Source organism: Rousettus aegyptiacus, unplaced genomic scaffold, assembly GCF_014176215.1.
Source record: "Rousettus aegyptiacus isolate mRouAeg1 unplaced genomic scaffold, mRouAeg1.p scaffold_m13_p_5, whole genome shotgun sequence".
Classification (NCBI taxonomy): domain Eukaryota; kingdom Metazoa; phylum Chordata; class Mammalia; order Chiroptera; family Pteropodidae; genus Rousettus; species Rousettus aegyptiacus.
In genome coordinates, this window is record NW_023416308.1 from 34388872 (window position 1) to 34411680 (window position 22809).

Sequence of the window (22809 nt, forward strand, 5' to 3'; positions counted from 1 at the left end):
TAATGTCCAATAGGCTCCTTAAATTATTATAGTCTTGGCTTCTTTTTTCTTTCCATGCTGATTGAGTGTCCTTGGCTTCCCCATCCTCTATGTAGGTCATTCGAACCTCTTATTTTATTCACTGTTTATTGCATTTAATACACTTTTCATCTCAGATAATGTGTCCTGCATTTCTGATTGGTTCCCTTTTCTAATTTTCATATCCATTTTTATGTTTTTATCTCTTTGTTAAAGTTCTCACTAAATTCATCTACACCTTCCCTAAGTTCATTGAGCATCTTTATAACTAGTGTTTTGAACTCTGCATCTGTTAGATTGCTTGAGTCCATTATTTCTGGATCTCTGTTCTGTTCTCTCATATGACTTCTGCTTCTTTATCTTTCCATTTTGGATGTCTTTCTGTGTCTATTTATATACTAGCAAAGCTTTTAAGTCTCCCGGTCTTATTAGTGTGGCTTTGTGAAGTAGATGTCCAATGGCATAGTCTTGAGAGGGGTTCAGCTTCAGGCCAAGTTTAGCCCCAGCCTGTGCCACTCTGGGGCCACCTGTTAAGATTCAGCAAGCAATCCACAGATGTTGTGCTTATAGTTGCCTCAAGAAGCCACACCAGAAACCAAGGTCAGCTGCCACCAATGTGGGTCTTGGAGCTGCTCAGCAAAGAGCACCAGACTCGCTGAGGATACAACAGGATATGACTTAGGTGGGGCCGCGAGTTGAGGGATATGAAGTTTCAGGGAATCCTCTGGGCAAAGCAAACTTCATTATTCAGTTTGATGATGTCTCAGCTATGGCAGCGCTGGGTCTTTACACTGGGGGGTGGGAGATGGCTCAACAGAGGAAAAAGGGTTACTGCCAATACTTCTATGCAGAGCGAGCCTCCACTCCAGCCCTCACTCCCACAACTCAGTGTCCCCCTGTAAGTCCTTGGTGCCCCATGAGCAGCTGACCTGGCACTGGTGCTCAGAGCAAGCAGATCTGTTACCGTGAAAGTCCACTCACTGACACTGCCCCTTTAAGAGGAGTCTGCAGCTGCCAGCTGTGGGTGCCACAGCCTCTGTTCCACTCAACTGCTGGGGACCAGGCAGCCTCGCAGCCTCGCATCCTCGCTTCGTCCTACTTTCTCCTGTTGTAGGGTGATTTCTTATTTCTCTCCCTAGTTGTAGGCCTTGTTCATCTAGATCCCAGGTGAATTTCCTTATTGTTTGCTACTTATTTCTGTCACAACTTTGATTTGGTTGCAAGAGGAAGGAACAGAGCCTCTGTCGTCTACGCTATTTTTTTTCTCCTCACGAATGACGATATCGAGGTTCAAAGGGAACAATTTTCCTACTCAAGAACTTATTATTAATGAAAACCAGACTTATTCTTCACCAGAATCTTCTGGCTTCGAGGTATGTGCTCTTTTCATTATGTTACAATTTCTTGCACAACCTTAAGAGGTAAGGGAATAGGTAGAAGCTGGGGGCGTGGAATTAATGACATAGAAGCAGGCCAAATCCTGGAGATCTGTGGAGGATAGAAGAGTACCATAGGATCTTGACCTAGAACTGAAAAATAGAGTGACCAAGGGAGGATCTACAAGCTGGAGTCCCAATTTATTTGTTTGTTTGTTTGTTTATTATTTACTTATTTTTTTAGGAGAGGCAACCCTTGGTTGACCTCACAGATTGCAAGGGTTTTGCCAACTTACAATCTCTTATTTTTTATTATTATTTTTTATGCCTACAGCACCTGGTCTTCCTAGGTGGTTTCCCATCCAAGTACTAACCAGGCCCAACCCTGCTTAGCTTCCAAGATCAGATGGGATCGGGCTTGTTCAGGGTGGCATGGCTGCAAACACAATTATTTTAAAGATTGTGTTGATCTCTGTGTGCTATTTTCTCACTCCTAAATTTTTTCAACATACAGCACTTAATCGTTCCCTATGCCCAGAAGTCTCCTGAGTCTTGGGATATATTATAGATGAAGCTGCAGAGGGACCGTGAGATCATTTTAAATCCTACAAAGGAAAGAGATCTTTTTACTTCTGCTAACTCTGAGGAAATCACTTTAGATAAGAGGGCAGCCATTGGACATATAGCATCCTCTCTCTCTGTGATTCTGAATTAAAAAAAGACCATTTAGGGTCTGCAGTTAGAGAATCCAAGTCCAATTTCATGGCACTTAGAACAGAGAGACATTTGAAATGGGGAACCCATAAATCTATAGAAGAAATTGAAAATGAAAAGAGGAGAAAGTTTTTTGTTTTTCTTATCTGAGCCAGTTATGACCCTTTTTCCCATGTAGGTGCTCAAAGTATCTCCTCAGCTTTCTCAATTTTTACTTTTAACCTCACTCTGGAGTCTTGTGTAGCAAGGATTGTTGAAAGTAATTACAACTAAGGTATTCTGTCTCACCATGTGCACTGAGTGACTGTAGAGCCCTTTTCTCCATTCGCTCTATCTAACAGCATGTAGGAATGCATTCATTCATTCCTTTTTGTTCATTAATCATTAATTTAGCCTCTGTCATGTTCCAAGCACTCCACAGTTGCTTAGAATAAAAAAAAAATTAGTTGGATATATTCCCTGGCATGGTAGAAATATATTTCTATGGCATAGAGAAAATAATCATCTGTATGATGCAAAGATATGTAAAAAGATATGTAAAGGACATTCTCCTGGTTCTCTCCCAAATAGATTGTGAAATGTGTACATTTCTTCTTACATGGCTTCTTTTACTTCTCCTTTTCCTAAAATGTATTTCTCAGGATTTGGTCTTTAGTACTATTTTATTCTTGCTATACCGTTTCTTTCCTCATTCAGGCTTAAGACAGGTAACTAATTCCCAAATTCTTTAGCATGAGACTTTCTATAGCAAATATAATAATTAACTATTATACAGCACATTATTATGTATCAAAATATTTTATATTTAATTTTTACAACAATTCTGTGAGGTAAGGTTATCTCGATTAAGCAAAAACAAACATTTGGTGGGTACCCACTATATACCAAGCACAATTATAGAACAGTCAACATTTTCAAGGAGTAAAATTATAGTGGTGCATGTCAAAATACAGATTTGTATTGTTCTGTCATAATTATTAGTAATGTCCTGTTTCACTTCTCATAAGTATCCCAATTGCAATACTAAATTTTAACTCATTAGTTAAGGTTGAGGCTACTGATGCAAGAATACTTTCTGCTTCTTTAAATATGAGAAGCTAAGGTTCAGGTATTTTAAGTTACTTGCCCATAGTCACAACATCAAAAATCAGAACCTGAACATGGGTCTTTAGACCTCTGATGCAAGTTTTTTTTAATATGCTGTGTCACCTCTTTCCTAGACAAATATTTGAATTTGAATTGAATCTTCTAAGAAAGCTGTATCATTTGTATTTTGGATGCAACCCTAAAATACTATTTGAATTATTCTCAGTTCCATGTGTGTCTGTGATACCTACAAATCTGCCTGGTTGTGGGTCTTGAAATAGTAAGGAGCTTGAATGTTTAAGATTAAAAAAATAATATTTTAACTTATAAGGACAAAATTGTTTTTTAAACATGGTAAATAAAGTTGCAGTCTGAAATGGTGTTATTTTCATTAGCTATTTCTCATAAATCTTTTATTTCAGTTTTATCTTATAGAAAATAATGTTTATACTACCTTGGAACCAACAGAAATATCTCATTACATATCACTAATATCATGAATTAGCATGAATGCTATTTTACTGTGTTTTGAATGGTTTAGAGGGGTGGGAGCTCGCAGATAGGGTGTAAGGAATGAGGCAGAAACTTAAGCACAGTTCCCAATCTTCTCCATCACATGTTTTATTGTTGTACTTTAACATAATTCAGAGGAGGCCACCATGGGTGCCCAGGAGTATTTTCTAAACACTCCCCCTAAAGTAGGAATTATTTAGCATTATCCATGCTCCTGTTAGTATTAAGTCAGTACATTATAAGAGCATTTTTACTCTTGCCCAGAGTATGGGAGTTAATAGCAGTAGCTGAGTACCTGCAATATGACAGACACCACATTAGATACCTCATACTGCCTTATTCCATTTAATCTATCCAAGAATTCTTAGAATGTAATACCATGCCTATTTTAGAGGGTTAAGTGAACTGAAACACAGCAAAGTCACCGAATTAGGAAGCAATAGCCTAGATTTAAAATAAATCTTCCTGGCACAAATATCTCATCTTTCCTTATCAGAATTCACTCATAGCAGTTATATTATTAGCTCGTGCAGTTTATCGAACCTAACTTAAATTGTATAGAACCTACAAGGATGCTTATATACATAGGTGGATACTCCAGAGTATGGGGGCCACCCAGTGGCCATGCACTCTTTCTTCAACAGCTTCAGCACAAGTACACACTGACTTCAAGTCCAGAGGATCCCTCATGGAAGCTGACAAGAACAGTCAGAGAAGAAAAAAAAAAAAGAATATTGGCTTTCCTTCACAAATAGAATCTCTTATTGAGACTTGATATCATAAGATAATAATAACAAAATAAATAACTTTCATTAATATATTGTAATAATGCTATTTTAGTTTTAATTGTCATATGCATTAAGATGCATGATCTAAATCTAGAACTTTAGTTGTGTGAATAATTTTTGTTCTGTTTCAAGTATTTTTAAACTAATTCCTTTTTTACACCCTTTTATTTTTGCTTCAAAACTTTCTCTGAATTATGACTTTCTCCTTTTCCTTCTCTTCAAGAAAGTCCATTCTCCTTTCTTAACTCTCTAGTTCCACTTATCATTTACATCCCCTACCCCAACACAGCAGGAGGCAATTATAAGTTACCAGTAATCATAAATATATTCAAGGCACCTTTCATCTTTCCTCATTTAAGAATTAGAAACCCTGCATTTTGATTCATATCTAAATTCCTTTTGTTAGGCAAGGAATCTACAACCATTGGTTTCAGGGTTAATAGAAAAAACCAAAAGCTTAAAATACTTTAAAGATAAAAGGAATTATATGAGTTAATTTAGTAAACAATTCTAAAATTCTATTCAAATAAACACATTTATTGGGGTGCTACTATTCTGAAAATCTAGAAATGCAGTGGTGAACAAAAATGGACTTGGTCCCTTTATGAAACTTAAGTCAAAAATATACCTATAAATTAATTTTCAAGTGGGCTGATGGGTAAAGAAAACAGCCTCTAAAGGAGAGATTAGTCCCTGTGGTTTCTCTGAGAAAGAAGGGTTTTGATGTTTGTAGTTATACAGATATTTCCTGTTATCCGAAATTCTAATTTTAATATCAAGACCACGTATTCGCTGAAATCATAACTATCTAATTATTGTAATAGTTTTACTGTCATGGCCCAAATCAGAGCCATGCCCTTTGTTTTTCTATAAGCCCTTTCTTTCTGAATAGTCAGGTCCATTCTTGATATTCATGACATACAACAATTTATAATAACTGAAATTATGACTGATACCATTATACAAGGACATATGAATAGCAAAGATATTGACAAATTTTTAGGAACTTTATACAATTTTTGAAACACTTGTATTAGTAACATGTATTCATAAAAATGTAACCTAAAGAAGGTTAAGCATCATTTATTACTTGACAATGCTTTCTATATAATTTAATATATCAAATAGACTGAATTTGCTTAACATTTTTCTTTTACAAAGTGACAAAACCAAACCTTCAAGATTTTCCAGGTGCCCTCTGGGAAGTCTCAAAGTTATTTTGAGATAAGACAAAAGATCTCATTTAGATTTTATGTTGGGAAATTTGTCATAATGTCACAACGTTTGATCACCTGATTAAATAGGATCACAGGCCACTATGAAACAATACTTAGTTATCTATTTAACCAAAGTGATAATAAAAGATTTTAAAGGTAAATATGACTATATAAAAAAACCTTAGCACTCTTAATGTTAAGAAGACTCAGGTTTTTAAGTAATCAAAGACATACTAAAGACTATAAAGCACAATAAATTATTTTGATAAGATATAGAATCTTTGTTTCCTAAGTGTATTGTTCACAGATAAAGAAAAATCTTTCACAATCTCTTATTAGGAACGGACCAATAATCCAAACTCTAGTTTTGTGTCAGTACACTGTTGATATTAAAGTTCATTTTAAAACCTTATGATAAATGCATTTAATTTTAGCCAACTTGACTATAGAAAACAAGATTTTTTTCTTTTTCTTTTCCTTTACAACTTTATATATTTACCTATGTTTTCGTCCTTTATTTTTTCTTTTGAGACTCAAATGACCTTTAAATAACCTGAAATTATTTTAGGATAAAATTACTCTCTTTTATCTTAAAAACACATCCTTCATATCTCAAAACACATTTTATTTTTCTTGCATACTTTGTATACAGAATTTTTTCCTTCACTTGTATTATTTCTAGTAATTCATTTACATATATCGGAATTTATAACTCTTAGTAGCCTTAATTTCTAGAGAAAACAATGAAGTAGGCAATTGTAAGCTGTGTTTTATATATTAGCACTCAATAGATTAGTAAATTTATGACTATACCAATTTTATAATTTTTAAAGTCATATTTTTTATAGTACAATTTTTCAAAAATTGTAAAAATATGGTAAAAGAATATGTTTACTAACATATTTTGTAATGAGTCCAAAAGTAGATAAATTTATGTATAGTCACTCTTTAGACTCAAATCTCTAATACAAATGTACATTCATCCCTTTACTAGCTTTCAATGACATCTGCGCTTTTAATCCCTATTTACATAGCCATTTTCCTACTACTCTTCCTGCTCTAATTTAAAATATAAAGAAGGATTAGCCCAACTGGCCTCTGTTAGCTTTTTTAACTCTTGTGTTTTCAATATCAAAAACAAACTCACTTCCATCACTGGGTAAATTAAACTTCCTGTACCTCAATTTCCTCATCTGCAAAAGAAGAATAAAAAACCGCTAGCACCCTACCACTATGCATCAGGCACATGACAGGTGCTGATCCACTGAACAAGAACGAACGTTGTCAAAAGTTAAATGCCACAGCAATGCAAAGCACCTAGCACACTTTTAGGGACACCGTAAGCGCACGTTAAATGGAAGTCACTGCCATCAAAATCTTCAGTGCATCCCCACTGCCCAAAAATTCTAATTTAAACCTTTCTGTGTTGTTTTAAAAGAAGCCTGACCCATGTTAGTAAAAACAGGCAAGAAAGGAGAGAATTCCCACAAGAGCCAGATCAGCCTCAGCCCAAGAGTCCAGTCAGATGGGGTCACAGAGGCCAGATCTAAGGAAAGAATCAAAACAAATAAACTTATGAAAACCAAGGCAATAGGAGGGTAACAGTACATTTGACCAGTCCAGATAGACAGACACAATACAGACAGACAAGACAAATTACAGGTAACACAAAACGCTAGCACACCCAAAAACCTGAATATCAGAAGTCAAGGCTGACATCTCAGACCTTGACTGAACTAGGGAAGTATTGCTGCGTCCAGCCTTCCACTAGTTCCCTTTAGGGCCCACTGACAGACAGATCCAAGCGCAGTCTTACTCACTGGTGAAGCTGCTCCAGATGGCTCGTGACCAATTGTTACAGAATTGAACTTTTTGTCCACCTGCCCTCCTGAGCAAGTCCGCCTGGTGTCTGGGGCTGAGGAACGTCTCTCAGCAGACATCCCCTGGATGGGGCAGGTCCTTGCCCAAGGTGGCTGAGGTCACAGGTCTTAGGAGATCTCCCCTCTCTGGAGAGATCTCACTGGGGCCTCCAAATGTTGTGGCGAGTTCAAATCCAAGATCCATGGAGCCAATTGAGATTAATTATGAGCCTTTGTTAGCCGGCTGGTGACTGACTCACTCCACCATGCAGGGTCAGAGAATCAGTCCCGAGCTTCCAGAGGAGGCAGCTTATAAAGCCTGAAACTACGTCCTGGTGGCCTTGATCAAGCAAGCAAGCAGATTACAAAAGCAGGAGTTGGCTGTTAGCGTCTAGTACAAAGATATATTGTTTCTCGGGGACTCCTAATCTTATAGCAAACGGGGCCTGATAGACAGTTTTGTTATCTGTACTCCGACGGAAATGTTTTTTTCTTGGGAGATGACCCCTGAAGATATCACTCCCTGTCTTGTCCTTGGGACTAGCTTACTGGAGAATTTTTCACTTTTACAACTTGTAGGGGTAGTCAGCATGGCTCAATGTGAGCTTCATAGGTCAGCAGCAAAAGTGACATCCGTGGATTAAGACGAGTAAAATAATGTCCTTCTCTCCAAGGGAGACGGTGTTGTCTAACAGTAAATAGAAAAAGGGCTCTGGATCTTGATTAGTCTGGGTTTGAATTCTGGCTGGGCAAGAAACTCAATTTTTCTAAACCCAGGTTTCTGACTGTAATATGGGAATAACCCCTTCCTTGCTGGAGAAATGCAGAGGTGTTAGGAAGATAATGTGTACCATGCAAACAGTGCCTGGATAAGCACTCATGGAAGAGTAGTTGAAACGTAAATAACATAAGATTTTCTGGTGTCAAGCTGCTTGGGCGGGTTGGGGGCTACTGGCCTATGGGGCTAATTAGGTGAGGCATGCCAGGGGACCTGGGGCTCTTCAGCTGCTGGCTGTGGGCGAATTCTGGGTGAAAGGTCTAGTGCATGCTCTGACTACAGCTGGGGCATCCTGTTAGAATGTTGTCTGGAACCAACCTGGCTACTGGAATCCCAGGTAGTTAAAGTGCAGTGCTCAAGGCTACTCACACAGACCATTAGCTACAGTGATCTTCAGTTTTAAAAAAGCCCTCCTAAGGTTTCACATAAGGCCATTGACTTTGCTGCAATGCTCTTTTCCTTTGGAGCCTATGTCATTATCACAGGCTCCCTCAGGCTGGCCCTTAACATTGGAGGAGTGGGAATGGGAGAATGGGCAGATGAGTGAGTTCCTGCCCCTACCTCTGGATTTTACCTACCTCTGGGCATCCTCTACTATTCATTCAAAGGCTATTGGAGTTACTCTTGACATTCCAGACTTTGATGACTTGCACCCACCTTAGCCCTAGGAGAGGAGTCACAGATGGGACAGTCAGCTAAGACAGTGTGCAGAAACAATGGCTACTGGCTAAGGAATTCCACATGTTGCAGATGTTTAACATTTTATGGTCAGATTGTATGAGGCCTGTCTTAGCTAACTATAAGTTAGGTTAACATTTCAGAAGGGACTGAACTTATTATGGTTAGCTAAGTAACACATGCCCTACTTTCCAACTTTTAGCAAAAGCTACTTCCTGGCCCTGAAGAATATTCCCGATAGGGTTTTCCACTTGAATATATATCATGGAAGAGTAGCATTATTACTCAATGGCAAAGCTAGAGGGTATGCTATCGTGAGAAATGTTGCTGCCATCACCCTTTTCAGAACTGAGCATTTCTTTTAAATAGTCCTCATTTCAGTTTGTTTTTGTAGCAAATGGAAGAATGCAGTATGTCAAACTCCTTTATTACTAGGTATTTTATCTTGAAATATCTAAATATCATATAGCTGACACTCATCTCTAACTTTGTGGTCTAGTGAAAGAATGACGAAATCAAATATCAGTGTGGATGCTTCTGAACTATTTTTTGCTTGCTTTCTTCTTGACAATAACCAGGAATTTTTTAATCTTGAGAGCTAATTTTCATAAATGAAACCCTTTATCTGTTTACCAATACTATTTATTTATTTGTTTGTTTATCTATCTATCTATTGAATGAATGAATGAAGAAATGATTTAAATTACTTTTTCCTCATCTACCTCCCCTTTCTCTCCTCCCCACTACCTTTTGGTAGCCACTAGTCCATTGTCCATATCCACGAGTCTCTGTTTGTTTGTCCATTTCATTTGTTGCTTTTAGATTTAGACCCCACATATAAGTAATATCATGTGATTTTCAACTTTTTATGTCTGACTTATTTCACTTAATGATTATCTCGAGGTCCATCCATGTTGTTGCAAATGGCAGTATTTCATCTCTTCTTATGACTGAATAATATACCATTGTACATATGTACCACAGCTTCTTTAGCCAGTCATCTATTATAGGACCCTTTGGTTGCTTCCATGTCTTCCTCACTGTAAATAGTGCTGATATGAACATTGATGTGCAAATATCTTTTTGGATATGAATTTTCAGGTCTTTGGGATAAAGTAGAAGGATTTCTGGATTATATGGTTGATCAATTCTTAGTTTTTTGAGGAAGCTCTGTATTGTTTTCCATAGTGGTTGTACCAATTTGCAGTTCTACTAGCAGTGTATGAGGGTTCCTTTTTCTCTGTATCCTCTCCAACATTTTTTATTACTTGTCCTGTTGATTATAGCTATACTAATAGGCGTGAGATGGTATCTCATTATGGTTTTGATTTGCATTTCCCTAATAGCTTGTGATGCTGAACATCTTTTCATATACTTTTTGGCCATTTGTATGTCCTCTAGGGAGAAGTGTCTGTTCAGGTCCTCTGCCCATTTTTGATTGGATCATTTGTTGTTGTTGTTGTTGTTGTTGTTGTTGTTGTTATTGAGTTGTATGAGTTCTTTGTATATTTTGGATATTAGGCCCTTATCAGAGGCATTGCTAGCAAATATATTTTCCCATTCAGATGATTGTCTCTTTACCTTGCTGATGGTTTCTTTTGCTAAGCAAAAGCTTTTTAGTTTGATGTAGTCCCATTCATTTATTTTAGCTTTTATTCCTCTTGCTTTTGAGGTCATAGTCATAAAATCCTCTTTAAGTCCAAGGTCCTCGAGTTCAGTTCCTATGTATTTTTTCTATGCATTTTATTGTTTCAGGTCTTATATTCAGGTCCTTAATCTATTTTGAGTTAATTTTGGTGGTAGACAACAGTCTAGTTTCATTCTATTGCAGGCGAGTTTCCTATTTACCCAGCACCATTTATTGGAGAGGCTTTCCTTTCTCCACTGTATGTTTTTGGCTTTTTTTGTCAAAATAATTTTCCCATATAAATGGGTTTACTTCTGAACTCTTGATTCTGTTCCACCGGTCTCTGTGTTTGTTTTTCTGCTAATACCATGCTGTTTGGATTACTGTCACTTTGTAGTATAATTTGAAGTTGGGTGGAATGATACCTCCCACCTCATTCTTTTTTCTCAGGATGGTGATTCCAGATCTTTTGTGCTTCCATACAAATCTGATGATTTTTTGTTCTATTTCTTTAAAAAATGCCAATAGGATATTGATGGGGATTACATTAAATCTGTATAATGCTTTAGGTAATATGATCATTTTAACTATGTTGATTCTTCCAATCCAAGAACATGAAATATCTTTCCATTTCTTTGTATCTTCTTCGATTTATTTTAAAAGGGTCTTATAGTTTTCAGTATGTAGGTCCTTCATATGTTTCATTAATTTATTCCTAGATATTTTCTTCTTTTTGTTGCAATTGCAAAAGAAATTTCACTTATTTTTCTGATGCTTCATTATTAGAATATAGGAATGCTATGGATTTTTAAACATTGATTTTGTATCCAGAAACTTAACTGTATTTGCTTATTGTTTCTAGTAGTGTTCTTGTGGAGTCTTTAGGGTTTCCTACATAGAAAATCATGTCATCTTCATATAGTGACAGTTTGACTTCTCCATTTCCTATTTGGATGCCTTTTACATCTTTTTTTCTGATTGTACTTGCTAGGACCTCCAATGTTATGTTGAATAGGAGGGGCAATAGTGGACAGCTTTGCCTTGTTCCTAATCTTAGAGGAAAGGTTGTTAGTTTTTCACCATTAAGTATAATGTTGGCTGAGGGCTTGTCATAGATGGCCTTTATTGTGTCAAAGTATTTTCTCTCTATACTCATTTTGTTAAATGTTTTGATCATAAATATATGCTGTATCTTGTCAAAGGCTTTTTCTGCATCTATTGATATGATCATATGATTCCTATTTTTTAATTTGTTTGTGTGGTGTGTCACATTAATTGACTTGTGTATGTTGAACTGTCCCTGTGCCTTTGGGACAAAGGTCACTTGATTGTAGTGTATAATCTTTTTAATTTGTTGCTGTATTCAGTTTGCTAGTATCTTATTTAGGATTTTTACACGTGTGTTCATGAGAGATATTGATCTTTAGCTTTCTTCTTTTGTGTTATCTTTAGCAGGTTTTTGTATTAGGGTGATATTGGCCTCATAAAATGAATTGGGAAGTATTGTCTCCTGTTTGATTTTTTGGAATTGTTGAAAGAGAATAGGTATTAAATCTTATTTGTATTAAATCTTTTTTGAATGTTCGGTAGAATTCACTGGTGAAGACATCTGGTCCTGGACTTCTAGTTTTTGGTAGGTTTTTGTTGATTGTTTCAATTTTCATACTGCTGATCGGTCTATTTATATTTTCTAGTTCTTCTTTATTCAGTCTAGGAAAGTTCTATTTTTCTAAGTACTGGTCCATTTCTTCTAGGTTATTAAATTTGGTGTTATATACTTTTTCATAGTATTCTTGTATGATCTTTTGTATTTCTGCAGTGTCTGTCATAATTTCCCCTCTTTCACCCCTGATTTTGTTAGTGTCCTTTCTCTTTTTTCTTTAGTGAGTCTAGCCAGGAATTTTTCAATTTTATTAACCTTCTCAAAGAACCAGCTGTTTGTTGCATTTATTTTTTTATTGTTTTTTTTTCAGTTTCATTTATTTCCGCTTTAATTTTGATGATTTCTTTCCTTCTGCTGACTTTAGACTTCATTTGTTCTTCCTTTTTTAGTTTTTTAAGATGAAGCATTAGGTTGTTTATTTGGGCTCATTCTTGTTTTTTGAGATAGGCCTGTAATGATATGAACTTTCCATTTATGACTGCTTTTGCTGTGCCCCAAAAGTTTTGATATGTTGTACTAACATTATCATTAGTTTCTATGTATCTCTTAATCTCTCTTTTTATTTCTTCTCTGACCAAGTTATTCTTCAGTAGTATGTTGTTGAAACTCTATGTATTTGTGTGTCTTTCCACTTTATTTTTACAGTTGACCTCTAGTTTCAGAGAATATGGTTGATATGATTTCAGTCCTCTTATATTTGTTCAGGCTATCTCTGTGTCCCAGTATGTGGTCATTCCTTGAAAATGTTCCATGTGCACTAGAGAAGAATGTATAAGCAGCTATTTGGATAGAAGTCTCTGTAAATGTCAATTATGTCCTGTTGGTCTAATGTGTCATTTAAGGATGTTATTTCCTTATTGATTTTCTGTTTAGATGATCTGTCTAAATCCAATAGTGGGGTATTTAGGCCCCCTACTATGACAGTGTTTTGGTCTGTTTCTCCATTTAGTTCCATTAGTAATTGCTTCATATATTTTGGGGCTCCCTGATTGGGAGTATAGATATTAATAAGTGTCATGACTTCTTGATGCACAATTCTCTTTATCATTATAAAGTATCCCTCAGTATCTTTATCTTTTTTATTTGGAAGTCTGTTTCATCTGATATTAGTACTGCTACTTCCACTTTGCTCTGAATGCCATTTGCTCGAAATATCATTTTCCACCCTTTCACTTTGAGCCTATATTTGTCTTTGGAACAGAGATGTGTCTCCTAGAGGCAAAATATGGTTGGGTTTTGTTTTTTGATCCAATCTGCAACTCTGTGCCTTTTTATTGGTGAGTTCAGTCTACTTACATTTAGGGTGATTATTGAAATACGAGGTCTTCTTATAGACATTTTATCTTTTGCTTTCTGGTAGCTTGGTGTTTCCATTGTTTCCTTGTCTTTGTGGTTCTGTTTTCTTTATTTTGGTTGGCTTTTACAAGTGTTCCCTCTGGTCCTTCTTGTTTTATGTTATATACTTTGGTTTTGAATCTGTGGCATTATCTGTGATTACCATAACAAAAAAGCAAAGGGTAGCTATATATATAGTTATGCCTTTCCTACTGCATGTGCCTTTCTCCATTCCCTTTTGTGAATTTGGATGTTTTAATCCTCCCCTTTTCAGTTATTGTTGTTTCAATTTCTCCCTGCGTATGCTGAATGTTCATTACTATCTTGCTATAGCAAATCTCTTCTTATTTTTAAGCTTATAATGTCCTACTCCTGGTAAAGGTTGTACTCCTCTGCTTCTATCAGCCTGCTAGTCACTTTACTCCTATTTATTTATTTATTCATTCATTCATTTATTTATTTATTTATTTTTGTCATTTTGTTTTAGGTAAGTGGACCCCTTTTTGGTTGACTCTATTTCTTAAGCTTGTTATTTTCTTTTTCAACTCTTGCAGTGTGTTCTTTATCTCCAGAAGGTCTATTTGGTTCTTTTTGAGGGTTTCGATCTCTTTACTGAAGAACTCATTCTGTTCATCTAGCTGTTTTTTCAATTCCTAAAATTGTTGCTATATTCATTTTGGATCTCATCGAATTTTTTTTCAGATGTATCAGCCTGAATTATCTGTCATCTAAGACACATATTTCTATGTCTATAAGTTTATTTTCTGGAGATTTTTCTTTTCCTTTCTGAGATGCGTTGTCACCTTGGTGTTCATGGTGTTTAATGGACTATTTCCCCACCTGGGCATTGAAGGAAGTGTATTCTAATTTTTTCCAGAAAGAAGATTTATTATATAATGGAACTTAGCCTGTCGCAAAGAAGGTGTTTTTCTTTCAGTTTCCAGTACTTGGTGTCTCAGCCTCTTGGATCTGCTTTATAGAAAGTCTTAATAATGTCTTTTTTTCCTTATAGATTTTTAGTCATGGTCACTACCTTCAATTAGCAGCTGTATATGCATTCTTGCAGGCCACTGAGGCAGTGACCGGTAAGGCCAAAGTGCAAGTGCACACAACTTACTGTATACAAGGTTGGTTATACACATTGATACAGGCCCCCAAAACAGGTTGCCCAGACCTTAACCTGATGAAATGGGGTGCTTATCTAGAATAATGGAGTACCATAGCTGCTAGCCTTCTAGCTATGGAATTACAGACAGTTTTAGGCCCAGCTGAGTTTACCACTGACAATGGACTGGATGCTGCAGTTCCTCCAGATTTAGCAGTGTCCCCTACAAAGAATGGAAGCCATCCATACCTGCTGATGTAGATGTGTCCAGTAAGGGGCAGGGAGTCAAGCTATAGGGGTGCAACCACCTACTGACCACTTTTGGTATAATATAAGTACAAGCAAAGGCAGCCAATGGGCTGAGCTACAGGCTGTATGAATGGTTATAGCCCATGAAAATAGCCCATTGACTAGTTGTACTGACAGCTGGGCAGTGTTCAAAGACCTAACATAGTTGCGTACATGAAAATGGCAAAACTGGCTAATGGGTCAGAGACCCCTGTGGGGACAAGCCATGTAGCAAGATCAATGGGAGATAAGACAGGAAAAGGATGTAACTGTCTATCACGTTACAAGTTATGTCCGTTGGTAACTCCAGGAAATGATGAGGTAGCACGTGGGTGCCAAAACTATGTGGACAGTGAAGCAACAGTGGAACCTTCCCCTGGAGTGGGAAGATGTCATAGATGCCTGTGCCAAGTGTCCGATATGCAGCTGTGATATGCTGCATCCTTGCCACATGAAGCAGGAGCATGTCCAAGTAACAAGGGGAAGGGTCCTATTAACCGCATGGCAGAAAGATTTCATAGGACCTCTTCTAAAAGCACTAGGGGCATCTTATGCCCTTATGGCAGTAGAAATGGCTACCAGGTTATTGTTTGCATGGCCCTGTGCGGCCACAGACCAAAAACATACTATCCGAGCTCTCAAATGCTTATGCGCCTTTTATAGTAGACCATTAGTGGTGGAAAGTGACCAAGGAACTCATTTTACTGGGCATTAGGTCCAAATGTGGTTCAAGCAAATGGACATTCAGTGGAAATTACATGCCTTGTATAATCCCCAGGCCATGGGCGTGATTGAGCAGTACAAAAGGCTGTTGAAACAAAGCCTACGAGTAACCGTCAATCCCCCAGGACTATGAGGTTGGGTATCCTGCCTGTGGGACGTGTTGCGGAGCTTGAACAAGTGACCTTAAGCTGGAGCTCTGTCTCTGGTAAAGCTGCTCTTCATTGGACTGTGGCCCCAATTCAGTTACAGGTAACTATCACTGACATTCTGTTGAAACCTGGTCATGGACTCAATGGTAACATACTCCTACCTGCCCCTACTTGTCTGAAAAGGGAAGAAAGAGTACAATGGACTTGGCCATTAAAAATAAAGGTCCCACACTGTCAGTGGGTAGGCCCATCAAGCAAGGGGCTAGAGGTAAACTTACAGGTCATTTTTTGTAACGGCCGACTGGCTACCAAAATAACTGTGAGATGTCCCACAGGAGAGACAGATGAAGAAGAACATACAATCCTAAGGGGAACCTTTGCATTGTCACTGTGGCCTATCATGAGTTCTCCCACATTATGATATGTTGACATGGTGGGATCAATGCCTCAAGGGAATGAGTATGGTACCAATGGCTAGGCTGCCCCCCTCTCATTGATGGCAATGATTGCTTTAGTAGATTTAAGGATTCTGCGCTTAAGGCATGTTTGAATGATTTGATTGTGCTACAGGGGTACAATGAGTGTTTTCCCCTAATAACCCTGAGGATCAGGAACTCTGTTGCAACAGAGGCATAGGCAGCAGCAATAACAAAGGCATTGTAGATAGAGGCTGAAGTCTGGTATGTCTGTGGGCTATGGAATCTCATGGTCCTGTACCTGACTTGGGGTAATGACTCTCTGAGTACCACGAATACCACCAGCAACAGTGCTTCTAGCCTAGATGCCCTTACTTATACCTATCTGTGTCCCAGGCAGACTATAGGATCTCCAGTCCCAGTGAGAACTGGGATTCAGCGTGTACTGAATCATTCCAGCTGAGGTTCTCAACAGCAGATGTTGGCAGAATTTTGGGGGATACAAATGGAATGTTCTCTCTTGTGTGAACAAAAGTAGTTGTATAGCCAACAACCTCACAAACACCTAAGGGAGGAAGTGTTGTTGTCATCCCTACTTTACAAAGGGGGAACCTGTAGATCTGAGAGGTTAAAAGACTGGCCCAAGGTCACACAGAACTGGAATCGGAAAACAGGCAGCCTGTCTCTTGAGCTGCTCCTAACCACTTCTGTATGCAGCATCATTTTACTAATATGGGAAAATGCTAGTTCTCATAGCTTTTTCCCATCTGGGTTGGAGTTTATTAAGTCAATTCACTTTGCAAATAGCATGTAAAGATGCTGCGTTAACTAGGTGTATCTGAGTGTTTTACCCAGACCATGGGAGTAATTTTGAGGAGCCACATTTCCTATAGGAAAAGCAGTTGGTCTGGAAGAGAGAGAGAGCAAAGGAGAAAAAACTCCCTTTCACCTTATCCCACCACTTTTCTCTAAGCCCTAGGGCCTGATTGCTTAAGCACCAAGAGGAATCACTGAGACTCACAATGGTTCTTAGAACTTTGTGACTGCAACTCCATGGCAAGATCTGAACACTGATCACCAGCACCTGGGTTACTTCTGGTTCAGAGCTGAATACGGTGAGTGACTGAGCATTGGTAGAAGAGGGGACAGATATCACATATATAAATTGCTTATTTCTGAAATTTTCCATTTAATATTTTCGGACTGTGGCTGACCAAGAGTAACTGAAACCTCTGAGAGCCAAACCACAGATTGGGGGGGACTACTGTATCACCTCATTTAATCCTTACAAACTCCTAAGGGTGGAGTTACTTTTGTTATCCCTACTTTACAAAGAGGATCAAAGTTTAAGGGATTTTCCCAAGGTCACACAGAACTGGGGCTGGAAATCAGACCACCTGTCTCTTCAGCCTGTGTTTTCACTAATTTGGACAAATAACAGTCTTTACCTTGACATTGCACATCAGGGTTGGAGTTCATCAGCTCAATCAATTTATTGATGGCAGATAAAGATGCCATATTATCTTGCTGTATCCAGATGTTTTATCTCTCAGACGACTGAGCAGCCATGGTTCCTGAAAAAGTGGCAATTGATACAGAAGGGAAGGGAAGGAGGGAGAGAAGTTCCCTCTCTCCTCCTCCCACTCTTTCCCTGAGTCCCAGGGCCTGATTGATTAGGCACCAAGAGATGTTGTCACACTCACATTGACCTTTAAAAATTAATAACCACACCTGTTTACAAGAGCCAAGTGCTGGCCACAACCACCTGGGTTACTTCATGATCAGGGAGGAATATGGTAAGTGAGAGGTGCTGGAGAGAAAGAAGATATTAACTATGTTTGGGTACCATCTGCTTCTCTGTTTCCTGGATGCTCGGCTATCTTGGCCTTAGCACTATTCCTTGGCTTGAGCAAAATTTCTCCACTTAAATCTTCCCCTGTGGGAGGAGTTACCAAAATGTCCTAATGTTCACTGTGTTTTGACAGGTCACTGGGCAGTGGTCAGCGATTCTGGCTTCAAGTTCTGATCACTCAGAGACAGTTGCAAGGGAACTCAGTCTTAGGTAGGATTTTCCAGTCTTTCTCAGTCTTTGGATTTAACCTTGGCCATGACACTTAAATCACTGCTTTTTAAAAATGCCAATTCACATAAATTGGGTATTCACTTGTAGAAAATAGGGCTGTGAGTAGTCACAATTCTCAAGCCATGTTACCTTGCAAGTCTCTGATATGATAAAGAGGAAATTTCAGGAATTTTCCACTCAAATGATTAACTTTGTAATCAGCTCTTTGTTCTGCTTCTGTAAACGTGCTTGCTGCATAGGCACAGGGGGTTTCAAAATCAACTGAAAACTTACCCTCCCCTTGGATTGTTCTGTCTAGATAACAGATGTATTGCCTAAGTTTCTGTTTAAACTGCCTGTAGCCCATAGTAACTCCTGCTGTTTGTGATGGTTTGCGTTCAAACTGACCTATCAGCTTGTGCAAAATCTTTGCATATAAGGAATGTTGCCATTGAGCACACAGCCCAGATCTTCAGAGTGCTAGCTCCTCTAGGACTGTCCATAGTAAATCTGAATTTTCCTTTTCTCCAAGTTACTGCTTGGTTTTTCACTGGATTGGTTTTGGAGTTTTTCCACAATAACAGAACAACAATACAGTTAGCATTAAAATGTGACCCTTGCAGTTATTGCCTAGCAATAGGACATGGAGATTTATGGGATGTGAGAGGACTAATGGTGCGGACAGGGATTATGTCTTTTATAGTGCTCTTCTCCAATATTTAGTGTATTGTGCTGCCAAAGTGAGCACAGTAGTGCTCTTCTCTGAGGAACAAAAATAACTAATATAAAGAGATGTGACTTGCTCCCACACTGACTCCTCCATTTGGTCTCATATAACAACTGAGGAAATTGAGGCACAGATGCCTATAAGAGGGACCTGCGCCACATTTATTTTTCTTGAGTGGCAGAAAGGGCTCAGTCAGCCAGGTTTCATCCCATCTCATGTAGAAGCACGTGAAGACCAAAACAAACAGAAGGCTAAGAATCGTTTCCTTGTCTTCCACAGGGATCAAGAGGAGGCACACCAAAGGTGTAGGAGGCTGAGATTCTAAAACCAGACAAATGGGTTCACATCCTGGTTCTGCCACATACTAGCTATGTGACCTTAGGCCAGTTACATACCTTTCCTATGCCTGCCTTAGATCTCTACACTGAATAAATGGGCATGACAGTGGCACCCACCAAAGCTATTAAGGTTACATGAGCTACTGTTTGTAAAACCCTTGGAGAATTGCCTGGAAGGTAGACACCCTGAACAGAGATCTGTGTTGCTGGTGTTATGATTCTCATGACCATATTCCTGGTAAAACACAGAGGTCTAGGGAGCATAAGAGACTGGAGAATGGGAGTCATCGATCATCTATTCTTTCCTTGTTGAATGAGAACCTCTTAAAGACCAGAAAGGATAGAGAATCTTCCCTAGCTAAGTCTGCTGTCTTGCATGGAGGTCCAGTTCCTGGTTGGCTCACTGTTTGTTTGGTTTTGAGTTTGGAAGCCTTTCTTCTGCACTCCAGTGACCTTCCCTTGGGGGAAACAGTCTGAACAAATGAGTGAGGGGCAACTTGCCTTGGCGTTTGTGTCTCCCTATGTCCCAAATCTATGCTTCTGAAGACTCCTGTTTAAAAAATTTTACAGAATTGACTTACATACATTTTTACATTCTTGTTATAGAAAATACAATTTTGAATTACATCATCCTAAACCTCTACACCAGAAGAAACAGTTAACAGTTTACTATAAAATTTTCAGATATTATTCTTTGTATTTACTTTCATCTATATGGATGACTCAGTGATAAAAGACAAATGGAGTGATGAGATACCTATTGGTTTTCAAGGTTCTTTCTTCAATTACCATATCTTGGAGATCCTTTCCATATGAGTACATAGAGGACCCCTTCATCCTTTTCACTAGCTGCATTTTATTTCTTATTATTAATATACTATAATTATTTACATATGGAAATTGGAAAGCTGTCTTTCTTCTTAAGTGAATGTCTCTTTAGTGTAACTAAGTCAACCACGAGATATTTTATAAAAAGTAAGACTGGATACAACTTAAACACATAAAAGAAGATGTTATATACTCCTCTAAGAATAAGATATGAAATAATGGAAATAGTATAACAAGTTCACCCTGGCCAGAAAACACATGTGAATACCATTTTTAAAATATGGAGATATACATGGAATTTTTTAATGTTTCATTTTGACATTAAAAATACCATTTCTTGCTAGATAGGAAAAGTGATTACTGTTATCCTCTCAATTCTTCCCTTGATAAATCTATGCATTCAGTGCAAACATAGTCATGAACTTTACTTAACAAGATTTTGCCATGAATGAGCGGATTGTTTAGTACACAGAAGAGAACACATGTGGGAGTACCCATGATAGTGATCTTTCCCTACAATATATGAGAATTTATACTATAGATTTAACAATTAAAATGGGTATTAAAAATATGTCAATGGAAAAGAACAGATTCTAGATACAGACTCATGTCCACAACAAAGTCAAAGAAATGTTAAGGTTGGCATTTCAAGTCAGATGATGCCCCAAAGCAATCTCTTGTGATTACTGCTGGAAACAAGTGTTTGCATGGTGGAGAGGAGGCAGGTGAAAGAGGACACTGGGGCTAATGGATTAACTAGATTTCATCATTTTTTTTCAAGTTTTCTAGGTTGTGCTCTCTTCTGGAGCTATTTGCAGTGTTGACCAGTCAGTCATGGATAAAGGGCACTTGGAAGTCATTCCTAGCATGTCCCCACCAAAGGTCAGGAGGAAAGCAAATGGATACCTAAAATCCACCCAGTTTTCCAAAAATATGGTGAAATTTTTACTCAGTAGGCAACTGGGGATGGAGAGAAATGATGTGGATCTGTCAAAGTGGCTATGGATGCTGACACGAGCCACACCAGGGTGGAGGTGGCTGTTGCCAAAAAATCATGTGACTTACCTGCTTATGCCTCCTTGTAATTTTGGAAAATCCAAAAAAAAAAAGGTTTAGAATGAGGAACCTTTGTTTCAGCTATTAAAATAAAACTTCATATCACTCATTTTGGTTTGAGGTGTTTCTATGCTGATACAGCTTTCTCAGTTACACTGGAGGGGAGTCTATTCATTCTCACATTTTATGCAGGAGCTCTCAGACACTGGGGGATGTGAGATCACACCACATGCCGGAATTCTTCCACCTTAAATGTGAAAAAAGTAAGGAAATAGTGATGTAGTACTAGGTCACTCCCGGACCCAAGATTCCACTCCCTCTGCATCTTGGAGAGCTGTCCGCTGTGTTTCCCTCTAAAACTCAGTTGCTTATCCTGATGAGAAGACATTATTTAGAAATAGGCCCTGAGCTGGGTGGGAAGTTTAGAATACCCTTTCTTTATTACTCTGATGCTCACAAGTACATAATTTAGAAACTACAGCTTTGTGTTTTTGTTGGTTCTACTTAATATTTAAAAATAAGAGCACAAAGCATTTTAATATGGAAATGTCATATATTCGAGGTCTTCCAAAGGTAATCACTCTTCTCATTGTCCCCAGGTCCCTTTATTTGTGCCATGTGAAATAAACCTGTTCAGGCCACAGCCGACAGAAGAGAATTCATTCAACTGAAATGAATGAAGTCTTGTAGGTCCCCAAGACTAGTGCAAGAGCTTCCAGAGAAAGAGCTCTCCAAAGGAATGTGCTAGGAAAGTCAGATACTCAGAGAAATTGTAAATGAGAATTAAGTGGGTAATTGGACATTCAGAAGTGAGAGCTTAGCTGAATGGAGGATAGGGAGAGTTAAAAAAAAAAAAAAGAAAGAAATAGTGGGGGATACAGGCATGCAGAAATGACCAATAAGATCATGTTAACATAGGGAGGAAAACTCCAAACTCACACATTCCAAATGAAGAGGAATTTTCCACTCAAAAGGCTAACCTTATAATGAGCTCTATGTTCTGCTTCTGTAGATTTGCTTGCCACATAGGCCAAAGGGCAGGGCGACTCCAAGATTAACTGAAGACTCATCCTCCCTTTTTGCTTGTTGTGTCTAAATAACAGATATATTACCTGAGTTTCTGTCTGAAAATCTCATGCTCTGTGACTGCCTGTAACCCGTAGCAACTCCCACAGTCTGTAACTGCTTGAGGACAAATTAGCCAAGCAGCCTATCCCAACTGTCCAAATGTAACTGTGTAGATAAGCCCTATAAAAGCAAGGTTGCATCTGAGCTTGGGGCCCAGATCTTCAGAGTGCTAGCTCTTATGGAACTGTGGGCATAATAAATCTGAGTTCTCCAACTCTCTGAGTGGTACTTGGTTTCTTGTAGGTCTGATTTTTTTTTTTGCAATACAAGTGCAACTCTTCTCCTGTAAAGTGAGATCCAAAAGTAAACTCCAAGTAGCCTTTCTCTTACCATCTCT

General features: G+C 38.2%; 1 protein-coding gene and 1 non-coding gene across 12 annotated transcripts in view; one reads left to right on the top strand and one right to left on the bottom strand.

Moving 5' to 3' along the window:
• TTC36 (tetratricopeptide repeat domain 36) overlaps positions 1 to 22809 on the top strand; it is a 146436-nt gene that overhangs the window by 81290 nt on the left and 42337 nt on the right. For 3 of the 11 annotated variants that reach the window (XM_036220615.1, XM_036220618.1, XM_036220619.1), the window contains exons 1-3: positions 14260 to 16017; positions 17307 to 17448; positions 18319 to 18395. The gene's annotated coding sequence lies outside the window, so the exon portion shown is untranslated. Of the gene's footprint in view, positions 1 to 14259; positions 17449 to 18318; positions 18396 to 22809 lie in introns of those variants that run through there. The other 8 variants (XM_036220616.1, XM_036220617.1, XM_036220614.1 and 5 more) reach the window with 6 other exon arrangements.
• LOC118603223 lies at positions 1720 to 1838 on the bottom strand. Its single transcript, XR_004951132.1, has one exon. It is a non-coding gene; the product is annotated as a 5S ribosomal RNA (ribosomal RNA).